The sequence below is a fragment of the Triticum aestivum genome, chromosome 2D (genome assembly GCF_018294505.1).
Source record: "Triticum aestivum cultivar Chinese Spring chromosome 2D, IWGSC CS RefSeq v2.1, whole genome shotgun sequence".
In the NCBI taxonomy this organism is placed as follows: domain Eukaryota; kingdom Viridiplantae; phylum Streptophyta; class Magnoliopsida; order Poales; family Poaceae; genus Triticum; species Triticum aestivum.
This window is the reverse complement of record NC_057799.1, coordinates 460,844,126-460,853,742: the sequence shown is the minus strand read 5'-3', so window position 1 is coordinate 460,853,742 and position 9,617 is coordinate 460,844,126.

The following is a 9,617-nucleotide window of genomic DNA, read 5'->3' as shown; positions in this document are numbered from 1 at the left end:
GATTATGTATTGCTATACAACTCTCGTTTAAGATTTTTTGCAGGAAAACTTCTCTCTAAATGGGAAGGCCCTTACGTTATCGAGGAGGTCTATCGTTCCGGTGCCATAAAAATCAACAACTTCGAAGGCACAAATCCGAAGGTGGTGAACGGTCAAAGAATCAAACATTATATCTCAGGTAATCCAATAAATGTTGAAACCAATGTTATTGAAACCGTAACCCCGGAGGAATACATAAGGGACACTTTCCGAAACGTTTCAGACTCTGAAAAGGAATAGGTATGTGGTACGGTAAGTAAACTAACTCCAAAACAGTTTTTATGGCAATATTTCTCCGTTTTGGAATATTCAGAAAAATAGAAAAATAAGAAGCAGTCCGGGAAGGACACGAGGGCTCCACGAGGGTGGAGGGCGCGCCCTACCCTACTGGGCGCGCCCCCTACCTTGTGGGCACCTCGTGTGCTCTCCGGACTCCGTTTTCTCGCACGATACGTATTTTGGTCAGTAAAAATTCATTATATAATCTCCCGAAGGTTTTGACTCCCGTATCACGCAATTATCCTCTGTTCTTGTTTCGAGCTGTTTTCTGTCAGGGTTGTCAAGGCCAGGCATCATGTCATCCCCCTCCTCCAACAATGGTGACAACGATGCTTGGCTAATGAAGATAGAGCTGAAGAGGGAAGAACCCATGGAGATCAACAAGGATGAAGGGATCAAGAAGGCCACGGAGGATCAAGCTCCGGCAGCAGAAGACATCCTTCAACTTGATCATAATCTTCTTACCCCAACTGAGATCGAAGCTTTCAAGATGATTGAGTTAGCTCGTATACAGAACAAGTATCTCACATGTGAAAATATTTTGTTGAAGGAGCATATCGTTGCACTTAAGGGCATTATCCGCAAGCCAGAGGACCTTTTACGTTCGATGTGCGACTATCCATCATCACCTCCATCTTCTTCACCAACAAAGAAGGAGACATAATCACATGGGTATGGGCACTCCCCTTGGCAACTGCCAAGCTTGGGGGAGGTGCCCCGGTATCGTATCACCATCACACTCCTATCTTTACCATTTTTCTTAGTTCGATCCCATTAGTAGTATCTTGATCTAGTAGAATAAAGTTTATGGTATGATCTAGTTTTGAGTTTTGCTTTATGATCTCTCTATGTAATCGAGTCCGTGAGCTATATAATAAAGATTAGTGTTGAGTCAGGGGCTTGATTATCTTGCTAAGATCTTGAGTGAATAAAAGAAAAGAGAAAAGAATAAAAAGAAACAAAGAGATCATATTGATCTTGTCGAGAGTAATGACTTCACATAGAAAGAGTATGATGATTAAAAATTGTTGAGAGTTGACAAGCATAGCTTTGGTCATCGTTGCAATTAATAGGAAGTAATAAGGAAAGAGAGGTTTCACATATAAATATACTATCTTGGACATCTTTTATGATTGGGAGCACTCATTAAAATATGACATGCTAAAGAGTTGATGTTGGACAAGGAAGACAACGTAATGGGTTATGTTTTCTTATATCTGAGATAAAGTATATTGTCATGGATCATCCAACATGTTGAGCTTGCCTTTCCCCCTCATGCTAGCCAAATTCTTAGCACCAAGTAGAGATACTACTTGTGCTTCCAAAAACCCTTAAACCAGTTTTGCCATGAGAGTCCACCATATCTACCTATGGATTGAGTAAGATCCTTCAAGTAAGTTGTCATCGGTGCAAGCAATAAAAATTGCTCTCTAAATATGTATGATTGATTGGTGTGGAGGAAATAAGCTTTATACGATCTTGTGATGTGGAAGAAATAAAAGCGACGGACTGCATAATAAAGGTTCATATCACAAGGGGCAATATAAAGTGACGTTCTTTCGCATTAAGATTTTGTGCATCCAACCCTGAAAGCGCATGGCAACCTCTGCTTCCCTCTGCGAAGGGCCTATCTTTTATTATTATCTTCTACCTTATGCAAGAGTCATGGTGATCTTCACCTTTCCTTTTTACATTTTATCCTTTGGCAAGCACAGGGTGTTGGAAAGATCCTGATACATATATCTAATTGGATATGGGTTAGCATGAATTATTATTGTTGACATTACCCTTGAGGTAAAAGGTTGGGAGGCGAAACTATAAGCCCCTATCTTTCTTTGTGTCCGATTAAAACTCCGTAACCACAAGTATTGCGTGAGTGTTAGCAATTATGAAAGACTAAATGATAGTTGAGTATGTGGACTTGCTAGAAAGCTCTGACATAGACTCTTTCTGATGTTATGATAAATTGCAATTGCTTCAATGATTGAGATTATAGTTTGTTAGTTCTCAATAAAGTTTATGATTCATACTTGGCATTGTGAATAGATTATTACTTGAGCATAAGAAATCATATGACAATATCCATATATGTTTCTGTTATGAGAATAATTATGATGCCCTCATGTCCGTATTTTATTTTATTGACACCTCTACCTCTAAACATGTAGACATATTTATCGCTATCGGCTTCCGCTTGAGGACAAGCGAGGTCTAAGCTTGGGGGAGTTGATACTTCCATTTTGCATCATGCTTTTATATCGATATTTATTGCATTATGGGCTATTATTACACGTTATGTCACAATACTTATGTCTATTCTCTCTTATTTTACAAGGTTTACATAAGGAGGGAGAATGCCGGCAGCTGGAATTCTGGGCTGGAAAAGGAGCAAATATTAGAGACCTATTCTGCACAACTCCAAAAGTCCTGAAACTATTGAGCGGAAGAAGTACGTCAGAGGGGGCCCCACCTGGCCACGAGGGTGGGGGGCGCGCCCTACCCCCCAGGGCGCGCCCCCTGCCTCGTGGGCCCCCTGTTGGCTCTCTGGTGGCCATCTTCTTCTATATGAAGTCTTTCGTCAAGGAAAAAATCATAAGAAACCATTCGGGACGAGACTCCGCCACCACGAGGCGGAACCTTGGCGGAACCAATCTAGGGCTCCGACAGAGCTGTTCTGCCGGGGACACTTCCCTCCGGGAGGGGGAAATCATCGCCATCATCATCACCAGCGCTCCTCTCATCGGGGGAGGGCAATCTCCATCAACATCTTCACCAGCACCATCTCCTCTCAAAAACCTAGTTCATCTCTTGTATCCAATTCTTGTCTCCAAGTCCGGGATTGGTACTAGTAGGTTGCTAGTAGTGTTGATTACTCCTTGTAGTTGATGCTAGTTGGTTTATTTGGTGGAACATCATATGTTCAGATCCTATATGCATATTAATACCCCTCTGATTATGAACATGAATATGCTTTGTGAGTAGTTACGTTTGTTCCTAAGGACATGGGAGAAGTCTTGCTATTAGTAGTCATGTGAATTTGGTATTCGTTCGATATTTTGATGAGATGTATGTTGTCTACACTCTAGTGGTGTTATGTGAACGTCAACTACATAACACTTCACCATTATTTGGGCCTAGAGGAAGGCATTGGGAAGTAATAAGTAGATGATGGGTTGCTAGAGTGACAGAAGCTTAAACCCTAGTTTATGCGTTGCTTCGTAAGGGCTGATTTGGATCCATATGTTTCATGCTATGGTTAGGTTTACCTTAATACTTTTGTTGTAGTTGCGGATGCTTGCAATAGAGGTTAATCATAAGTGGGATGCTTGTTCAAGTAAGAACAGCACCCAAGCACTGGTTCACCCACATATCAAATTATCAAAGTACCGAACGCGAATCATATGAACATGATGAAAACTAGCTTGACGATAATTCCCATGTGTCCTCGGGAGCGCTTTTCTCTATATAAGAGTTTGTCCAGGCTTGTCCTTTGCTACAAAAAGGATTGGGCCACCTTGCTGCACTTTATTTACTTTTGTTACTTGTTGCTCGTTACAAATTCTCCTATCACAAAACTATCTGTTACCACTTATTTCAGTACTTGCAGAGAATACCTTGGTGAAAACCGCGTATCATTTCCTTCTGCTCCTCGTTGGGTTCGACACTCTTACTTATCGAAAGGACTATGGTAGATACCCTATACTTGTGGGTCATCAACCAGCGCCGATCGTGCCTCATGCTCCTGCCTCCCGTGGCCGGCTACGGTGCGGCGGAGGCCTCACCGCCCCCTACTACTCCCACTGCTGGCCAGGCCATCCCTCTACTCACCCACAGCCCCTGTTATTCTACGGCGACGGGAGCCTCACACCGCAGCCGAACCAGTGAACCCTCGTACTCCTCTTCGTGCGGGCTTCCACTGTCGCGTCTTCCCCGGCTCCGTGTCGTCCCCTTCATAGGCCTCGCCTTCATCCACCGCCCTAGTGCTCTCGGCGCGGCGTGGTCAACATGGTCAAGGAACGACTTCCATCGGACGTGGACTGTACGTGGAGAGGCTGACAGCTGGGTCCACGGCCGCAGCAAGGAAGTGCCTCCTTATTACGCGTAAAATAATTATTCCTCCACCTGACAGCGGGGACCCACCGGACGGGCCATCGTATTTAGCGAAAAAACCTTTCACCCTGACTGCTGGGATCCACTAGCTATCTCTTCGCACGCAAGGAAGTGCGTCCGGGCCAAAAAAAAGATTTGCCCCCTGATTGCTGGGACCCACCAGCTACATCTTCGCAGGCAAGGAAGTGCCTGACAGTCGGGACCCACCTAGTCGAAGCGTACGTAGTGTTCTCATTCTGGTCGCGAACGTGTACGTACATATTGGTCGATGTAGAGGCGCGCACGTGTCGTAGTAGAGGCGCGCATGTAGCATGTACACGTACGTACAGCGGCCAGTGTGCAAGAAAGAAAATACGGCCACGTACGTACATACGGGCAGGGTCTCGAACGCCTACTCGCACATACGTACGGCCAGGGCTCGTGTACATGGCTGGGTCGAAACGGAGAAACAGCGTCGTCGTCGTGTTCATGGGGAGCCAACCGTCTGGGTCGGAACGGAATGCGTCGTCGTGTTCATCGGGAGGGCTTGGACGGAACAGCCAATGGAAACGAGGCCTGGCGTACCGCAGAACAAAGGAAATGGCCTTGTGTTCGACGGGCCACGTTCGAAACGGGATCCTGTTCATCGGGAGGGGTCTCGCGTACCGCAAAACGGAGGAAACGGACCTCCTACGGTCGAAACGGGGGTCCTGTTGATCGGGAGGGGTGTGGCGTACCGCAAAACGGAGGAAACAGACTTGTGTTGGAGCGCTACGGTCGAAACGGGGGTCTTGTTCATCGGGAGGGGTGTGGCGTACCGCAAAACGGGACTCCACGGGATACTGTTCATCACCACCGTCAACCCCCTCCAGCCTCCACGGGCTACTGTTCATCCACCGTCGACCTCCTCCAGCCTCCACCTGTGACTGTTCATCCATGGGCTCGTTTTCATCCAGCCTCCGCCGCGCGCGACTCCACCGGCTACTGTTCAACCAGCCCTCTCCACGGGCTCCTGTTCAACCACCCCTCCACGGGCTACTATTCATCCAGCCCTCCACCGTCTACTGTTCATCCTGCCCTCCACGGGGTGGTCCTGTTCATCCTGCCCTCCACGGGGTCCTGTTCATCCAGCCCCAACCGGCTCGAACGATCGGGGTCCTGTTCATCCACCCCCACCGGGAACTGTTCATCCAAACCCCCCAGTAACGCTCACTGTTCATCCAGAGGCAACGCCACGGGGTCCTGTTCATCCAACCCCACCGGGAACTGTTCATCCAAACCCCCCAGCAACGCTTACTGTTCATCCGGAGGCAGCATCGATCGGCTTCAGTTAGCAGCAGTAGCAAAGGAATCGCTCGATCGGGTTCAGTTAACAGCCATCGATTGATCGCTCGGGTTCAGTAACGAGTAGCCTGCAGTGCAATCGCTCGGGTTCAGTTAGAGCCCAATGCCTCGCACCCACGCGCGTGCGTGTATGAGAGAAACGCGCATCGCTCGGCCCCGACCACCCACCGTTACCGGGAACACCCCGATATTTTCCTCGCCCTCGCTTCTACCACGGTTTTTTCCGTCATGGACGGCCCAAAGAATGTCATGCAGCTGCGTCTCCGGCCCGCCCAGGACAAAAAGCCCATTTTCTGTCATGATTTTTTGTCATAGAAGTAGGACCCCACCACATCTATGATGATACCGTGTTTTGTCACAATTATTGTCATAGAAGTGTCATAAGTATGACAGAAAAAAAATTCGTTCGGCCCAAAATGTCATGGATGTGTCTTTTTTTTGTAGTGTCTGATTTAAATGAATAACCGTCTCGCATCAAACAAGATCCAGATATAATGTTCATGCTCAACGCTGGCACCAAATAACAATTATTTAGGTCTAATACTAATCCCGAAGATAGATGTAGAGGTAGCGTGCCGACCGCGATCACATCGACTTTGGAACCATTTCCCACGCGCATCGTCACCTCGTCCTTTGCCAATCTTCGCTTAATCCGTAGCCCCTGTTTCGAGTTGCAAATATTAGCAACAGAACCAGTATCAAATACCCAGGTGCTACTGCAAGCATTAGTACGGTACACATCAATAACATGTATATCACATATACCTTTGTTCACCTTGCCATCCTTCTTATCCGCCAAATACTTGGGGTAGTTCCGCTTCCAATGACCAGTTTGCTTGCAGTAGAAGCACTCCGTCTCAGGCTTAGGTCCAGACTTGGGTTTCTTCTCCTGAACAATAACTTGTTTGCCGTTCTTCTTGAAGTTCCCCTTCTTCTTCCGTTTGCCCTTTTTCTTGAAACTGATGGTCTTGTTGACCATCAACACTTGATGCTCCTTCTTGATTTCTACCTCCGCAGCCTTTAGCATCGCGAAGAGCTCGGGAATCGTCTTATCCATCCCTTGCATGTTATAGTTCATCACGAACCTCTTATAGCTTGGTGGCAGTGATTGAAGAATTCTGTCAATAACACTATCATCGGAAGATTAACTCCCAGTTGAATTAAGTGATTGTTATACCCAGACATTCTGAGTATATGCTCACTGACAGAACTATTCTCCTCCATCTTGCAGCTGTAGAACTTATTGGAGACTTCATATCTCTCAATCCGGGCATTTGCTTGAAATATTAACTTCGACTCCTGGAACATCTCATATGCTCCATGACGTTCAGAACGTCGTTGAAGTCCCGGTTCTAAGCCGTAAAGCATGGCACACTGAACTATCGAGTAGTCATCAGCTTTGCTCTGTCAGACGTTCATAACATCTGGTGTTGCTCCTGCAGCAGGTTTGGCACCTAGCGGTGCTTCTAGGACGTAATTCTTCTGTGCAGCAATGAGGATAATCTCAAGTTACGGACCCAGTCCGTGTAATTGCTACCATCATCTTTCAACTTTGCTTTCTCAAGGAACGCATTAAAATTCAACGGAACAACAGCACAGGCCATCTATCTACAACAACATAGACATGCAAAATACTATCAGGTACTAAGTTCATGATAAATTAAAGTTCAGTTAATCAAATTATTAAAGGACTCAAACTTAGATAGACATCCCTCTAATCATCTAAGTGATCACGTGATCCATATCAACTAAACCATGTCCGATCATCATGTGAGATGGAGTAGTTTTCAATGGTGAACATCACTATGTTGATCATATCTACTATATGATTCACGCTCGACCTTTCGGTCTTAGTGTTCCGAGGCCATATCAGCATATGCTAGGCTCGTCAAGTTTAACTTGAGTATTCCGTGTGTGCAAAACTGTCTTCCACCCGTTGTATTTGAACGTAGAGCTTATCACACCCGATCATCACGTGGTGTCTCAGCACGAAGAACTTTCGCAACGGTGCATACTCAAGGAGAACACTTATACCTTGAAATTTAGTGAGATATCATCTTATAATGCTACCGTCGATCTAAGCAAAATAAGATGCATAAAAGATAAACATCACATGCAATCAGTATAAGTGATATGATATGGCCATCATCATCTTATGCTTGTGATCTCCATCTCTGAAGCACTGTCATGATCACCATCGTCACCGGCGCGACACCTTGATCTCCATCGTAGCATCGTTGTCGTCTCGCCAACTATTTGTTCTACGACTATTGCTACCGCTTAGTGATAAAGTAAAACATTACAGGGCATTGCATTGCATACAATAAAGCGACAACTATATGGCTCCTGCCAGTTGCCGATAACTCGGTTACAAAACATGATCATCTCATACAATAAAATATAGCATCATGTCTTGACCATATCACATCACAACATGCCCTGAAAAACAAGTTAGACGTCCTCTACATGTTGTTGCAAGTTTTACGTGGCTGCTACGGGCTGAGCAAGAATCGTTCTTACCTACGCATCAAAACCACAATGATAGTTCGTCAAGTTAGTGCTCTTTTAACCTTCTCAAGGACCGGGCGTAGCCACACTTGGTTCAACTAAAGTTGGAGAAACTGACACCCGCCAGCCACCGGTGTGCAAAGCACGTCGGTAGAACCAGTCTCGCGTAAGTGTACGCGTAATGTCGGTCCGGGCCGCTTCATCCAACAATCCTGCCGAACCAAAGTATGACATGCTGGAAAGCAGTATGACTTGTATCGCCCACAACTCACTTCTCTTCTACTCGTGCATATAACATCTATGCATAAACTAGGCTCTGATACCACTGATGGGGAACGTAGTAATTTCAAAAAAAAATCTACGCACACACAGGATCATGGTGATGCATAGCAACGAGAGGGGAGAGTGTGTCCATGTACCCTCGTAGACTGAAAGCGGAAGCGTTAGCACAACGCGGTTGATGTAGTCGTACATCTTCACGATCCGACCGATCCAAGTACCGAACGCACGGCACCTCCGAGTTCAGCACATGTTCAACTCGATGACGTCCCGCGAGCTCCGATCCAGCAGAGCTTCACCGGAGAGTTTTGTCAGCACGACGGCGTGATGAAGGTGATGATGTTGCTACCGACGCAGGGCTTCGCCTAAGCACCGCTACGATATGATCGAGGTGGATTATGGTGGAGGGGGACACCGCACACGGCTTGGAACAATCAACTTGTGTGTCTTTGGGTGCCCCCCCCCCCCCGCCCCCGTATATAAAGGAGTAAGGGGGGAGGCCGGCCAGCCTTGGTGCGCCCCAAGGAGAGGAGGAATCCTCTTCCTACTAGGAAGAGGATTCATCCTTTCCTAGTCCAAATAGGAAGAGGGAAGGGGGTAAGGAAAGAGAGGGAGAGGGAGAGGGAAAGAGGGGCCGCGCCCCCCTCCCCTAGTCCAATTCGGACTCCTCATGGGAGGGGGCGCGCCACCTCCTGGGCTGCTGCCCTCTCTCTTCCCTTAGGCCCACTAAGGCCCAATACTTCCCTGGGGGGTTCCGGTAACCCCTCCGGCACTCCGATTTTCTCCGAAACCATCCGGAACACTTCCGGTGTCCGAATTATGCCGTCCAATATATCAATCTTTACGTCTCGACCATTTCGAGACTCCTCGTCATGTCCGTAATCACATCCGGGACTCCAAACTTCCTTCGGTAAATCAAAACACTAAAACTCATAATACCGATCGTCACCGAACTTTAAGCGTGCGGACCCTACGGGTTCGAGAACAATGTAGACATGACCGAGACACGTCTCTGGTCAATAACCAACAGCGGAACCTGGATGCTCATATTGGCTCCTACATATTCTACGAAGATCTTT